At 38.1% G+C, this 5,399-nt stretch overlaps 1 non-coding gene across 1 annotated transcript; it reads right to left on the minus strand.

Moving 5' to 3' along the window:
* Nucleotides 1-386: 386 nt before the first annotated feature.
* On the minus strand, nt 387-550 carry LOC140561508 (U1 spliceosomal RNA). The gene has a single exon (XR_011980066.1). It is a non-coding gene; the product is annotated as a U1 spliceosomal RNA (small nuclear RNA).
* Between the last annotated feature and the right edge of the window lie 4,849 nt (nt 551-5,399).

Consider the following 5,399-nt stretch of genomic DNA (forward strand, 5'->3'; position numbering starts at 1 on the left):
AGAAATCACATTTTTTGTGCATTATTGAGCCAAACTTCATAAACTACTTGTGATGTTTTGTCAGATTTTAAAACATGGTTTGGAAACGGGTATCTGTTACGGTTACTGGTTACCTTCAGTTTTGAATATTTTGGTTTGATCATCTAACATCCTGTCTTAACTGCTGAATGCAATCAGATCCTCACAGCAATGCTCCTCCAAATTTTAGTAGACTGAAATACCACTGAAACACATTTAAGGTAAAGATCAGATGTCTAGAGCAGAGAGGGTGAAGGGCCTTGCTCAAGGGCCCAACAGTGGCAGCTTGCCGAGCCCGGGAATCGAATCCACAACCCAGTTATCGATAGCCCAGTGCTCTAACCGCTGAGCCACCACTGCCCCAAAACCAGGGGAGAGTGCGAACACAGTCCCCCACTACCAGAAATTATGCAGTCGAGATTCCCACATTTGGGGAATTTGCAGGGGTCAGCACAACCGGAGTGCAATGGCTGAGCCTCACCCTGGATGAACCACCTTCTTGATCATGGTATCTCCCCTGCCAGGTAAGTATCATTAAACATTATTTAATGTTAGAAGTCTGATCAGGTGAAGATCAGATGTCTAGATGTTTAAATATGTTCAAAAAGACAGGTTTTCATGGGGTGTCCTAACTTTTTCACACAGTTCTATTCCCCATTCCGAGAGCTGGATCTATGAATAAGAAAGGCCACACCAACAGCAGATGTTTACCCAGGAACTCACCTGCAAACCACACCCCCTCATGAACAGTCCTCCAGTAAGATAAGGCTAACAGCATCGGTCAAAATAACACTGCCTCTGCGTCGCACTGACCGTTCCTGGTCAAAGTAATTACATGCCTCCTTCAGGCTGCTGGCTTTTTCGCTCTACAATTTGTCATAAAATCCAACAAGCTGACTCAGCTCCACGGCACCTGGCCCTGGTACTTTTTTTTCACAGTGCATGTCCTCTCCAGCCTAACTGTCCGTTTTATCAGGCTGGGTTTTGACCACAGGTCAGTGGAGACGTCCCACTAAGATGCAACTTCAACCACATCCTTTTGGCACAGAGAGGAGAGTGACATTGTTGGACCGTTGCTCTTTACTGATGCTCTAAATCCAGTGCTGCTGATCAAGAAGTTTCCTTTAGTCATGACATGGTTGGGGTCTGGCGTTTGCTTCTTTAGTTTTGCACTGGAGCCTCAAAGCTAAAGTAATTGAAGCTTATATGTACTTTGCAGCGCTACTTTTATTTACTGGTAAGTAAACTGTACTGGTACACGTCATTATATATACACATATATATAAATCCACACAGTGGCAACTGTAGTAGCAAGCACTGACGTGTAATCAATGCAAAATCCTGGTCGGATCAGCGTACAGTATGTTACATTAAAAAAATAATTATTCAAGTAGAAGTAAAAGATAAGATGAGATAAGATAATCCTTTATTAGTCCCACAGTGGGGACATTTTCGCTGTCACAGCAGAAAGGGATAGCAAGACACTCAAAAACAAAAATGTAGATAAATAAATTACACTATATACATAATATAAATAAGAATTAAAAAAGCAATAACAATATTATTTACAGATTATTGCAAATGACAAATATTGCAAAAGTAGTGGCCTGAATAACTACAACTAGATATATCATATATAATAATAAATAAAATAATCTCACAATCTTACACATATACTCTAAACATTGTGTGTATATATATATATATATATATATATATATATATATATATATATATATTATATATATATATATATATATATATATATATATATATATATATATATATATATATATGGCAGATGTTTTATTCCAGGCATCTCATCAAACAGAGGTGGCTGAATCTGCAGACTATGAATGACATAAAGTCCCAACAGCAATGTGAAAGACTAGTGGAGAGCCTGCCAAGACATGAGAGCTGTGATTGGCAGTCGAGGTTATTTCACCATAGTGATTTCTGAATGCTCTCAGAGTTCAGATATTAGTACTGTACTGTTTAAATTTCAACAATAACTTCTTTGCATTAGAATTATTATAATCATTTATTTGCATTTTTGAGCAGTTGTTTTTGAGCAGTTGTTTTTGAGCAGTTGCCATTTCTGCAAATAAATAAATGCTTTAAATTATTTGGAATTTAGGGGAAATGTCGTCCATGGTTTATGAAATACAATGCTAATGAGTATTGTCCCTAAACACACTGCCTATAAATAGTAAAACCAGAGAAACCGATCACGTAGGCTGGTCTCGTTGTCTTTTCCGGAGCTGTATATCTCCTCTGTTAAATTTGTTATTTGTTGATTTTATTTTGTGCATTTCATTCTTCCACATATTCTTCATTTGATCTTTGGTCAAGTGTAGCCAGTAACGTATCTTTTGCAGCTCATTTTGCTTAGATTTGTCTTATATTTCAATTCAGAAATATTGTGTGAATGGAGGAAGGGCTCCTCATTAAAAACTTTCTTGTACTGTTATGTAAGATTATTATATTTATTATTTTAAGTAATAATAATATCTAGTTGTAGTTATTCAGATGACTACTTTTACTTCTACTTGAATAATTATTATTTTAATGTAACTCCCTGATCATTTTCCCTGATCTTTCCTCTTTCTGGGAAGTGAAAATTGTGTCCGACCAGGATTTTGCATTGATTACATGTCAGTGCTTGCTTCTACAGTTGCCACTGTGTGAATTTATACCAAAGTCCTTATCGGCAAGTCTGTTCACTGTCTATGTTGCACCATGGTCCTGGAGGAACGTTGTTTCGTTTCACTGTGTACTCTGTATGTAGTTGAAATGACAATAAAAAACCCACTTGACTTGACTTGACAATACTAGTACTTCAGTATATTTTAGCTATATACAGATCATAGATTAATCATACCATCATCCAGATCTGGCACAGCTAAAACAGTAGTGGCAGCCAACTTGAATCTTGGATTTTGTCTGTGTTTTTGTCAGATTACTTACCTGCTAAATGCTGCTAACCCATAGGAGGTACCGGTTACAAGCTAAACAGGATGGCTAGGACCTATTCCGTCCAAGAGATATTGCTAAACCAAGGCTGAGGACGACAACAACCAACAAACCAACTAGCATACTTCACTGTAGCTTCCACAGGTGGAGAGACGACAGGGCATTAAATGCAAAACACTGCAACCCCAGAGAAAAGACTAAGAAAACTTTAGCATGAATCTCCTGCTGCTCGAATGTGTCTCCTGAGATAAAGACCTCAGTAATCTCACATGTGTCTCCTTTTGAGTTTTCAGTACAATAATCTGCCAAAACAATAATAACACAGGTTTACTGAAGACAGGAGTCTCAATATGCACCATTTCTCATTTCAGAGCTTTTTTCAGAGCCACATAATTCACCTTTATCTATACCCTAAAAAACAAACCAGTGATTTTGCAGGATCCTTATTCTGGACACTTATGCGAAGAAACCAATTCACTGGAAATAATTATGCTTGTAACAGTTGAAGATAAAAGATGAAAAGGATGGCCAGGTACAAAATAGAAGGATATAAACAGAGGAATCACAAATGAGCTACTAATAAACCTGAAGATACAAATAGAGGACAGGATATTCTGGTGAAACACTGTTCATATAAGCTCCCCTGTGTGTTTAAGGTGGTTGTAACTTCTGGCTCCTGCAGATGGCGCTGTATGATGATAATTATGCTATAAATACCTGCGGGAGTGTGATGATGAGATTCATAGATTGAGATGAAAGAGAACAATGCAGAGAGTCTCGTTGGATTTGTGTTAATGACACATCCAACAGTTAATGTTTGGCTAAAAGGAGTGGCAGCATTTGGGCGTGGCCAAAGACCATAGTGTGAAGGAAGTAGCTGAATCTGCAGATGTATGGAAGCTTACGGTCATACAGGTCTTCCAGCAGTGGCAGGAAATTCTCCTCAGAATTGGGATAAATTATCTGCCAACACAATCAGACTGTAAGCAGGCAGTGTGTACCATCAGCCACCAGCAGGGGGCCTGGCCAGCACAGTAGGAAAGCTGGTGGAGCTGGAGCAAAGAACTCTAAGCCCCAGAAGCCCACAAGGTAATCAACGCTGACCAGACCCACCTGTGTGGCACGGTATAAATATACCCAGCCAAACACAATTCCCCGTTGCACCTTTGTAGAGGGGCGAACGGTAACAGTGGTTCTAAATCGTGAACAGTCCGGAAAAAAAAAAAAAAAAGAAGAAAATAGTTTGTTCTACAAATAGTGAAGAAAAGCAAGAGGTAAAAAGAATGAGTTTAAATTGTGAACAGCAAAGAAAAGCTGAAGTTAAAAGAAAGAGTTTGAGTTGTGAACAGTGAAGAAAAGCTGAAGTAAAAAGTAAAAAGAAAGCGTTTGAGTTGTGAACAGCGAAGAAAAGCTGAAGTAAAAAGAAAGAGTTTGAGCTGTGAACAGTGAAGAAAAGCTGAAGTAAAAAGTAAAAAGAAAGCGTTTGAGTTGTGAACAGCGAAGAAAAGCTGAAGTAAAAAGAAAGAGTTTGAGCTGTGAACAGCGAAGAAAAGCTGAAGTTAAAAGAAAGTTTGAGCTGTGAACAGCGAAGAAAAGCTGAAGTTAAAAGAGAGAGTTTGAGCTGTGAACAGCGAAGAAAAGCTGAAGTTAAAAGAAAGAGTTTGAGTTGTGAACAGCGAAGAAAAGCTGAAGTTAAATAGAAAGAGTTTGAGCTGTGAACAGCTGAAAAGAGTTTGTTGTATTCAGTGGCAAAAAGGAAAACTAGAAAAAAGAAAAGTTGAAAGGTTTATCCTGTCCTTTGTTTGAGTTCACACTACTCCTGGTGTTTCCTTTGTTAGTTTTCCCGCCCTTTTTTCTATGTAGCTTTTCAACAGTTTCAATACTGCCCCACATTGCTGTGGTGGTGCAGTTGAAATGCACTGGGCTCCCAGTTCCAGGGTTGGAAGTTTGAGCCCCACTGCAGTCTCACCAAGCACCAATCTTGTATTGATTTATAACATTCACCATCTGTTACACACACCATATAATAATACCCCCCTAAAAAAGGGTAGTATAGTTTAAATAAATAAATTAACTGCACTTGAGTCCAAACCCCACATCCTAACAAAGACTTTACATCTAGCAAGTTAGAAATAAGTGAATTCTAATATAGTTAGCCATATAATATTACTGCAATAAACTCAAATTGACCACATATAAATTCAAGATTTCACTTGTTAGGATTGTACTTTTCACTGCAGAAAAAAATTGTCTGGTCCTTTAAGTGGTGGACAATACTTCATGGTGTCCTGTAAAGAACTTCAAGTAATGCCACAGAAGAATTTTTTTGTAAAAAAAGAGATGTCTGTGTGAACTTTTTAAAGCTTAAAGAAGGCGATGTAGAAGTTCTTTACCAGTTTTCAGGTTCC

The sequence above is a fragment of the Salminus brasiliensis genome, chromosome 8 (genome assembly GCF_030463535.1).
Source record: "Salminus brasiliensis chromosome 8, fSalBra1.hap2, whole genome shotgun sequence".
Taxonomy (NCBI): domain Eukaryota; kingdom Metazoa; phylum Chordata; class Actinopteri; order Characiformes; family Bryconidae; genus Salminus; species Salminus brasiliensis.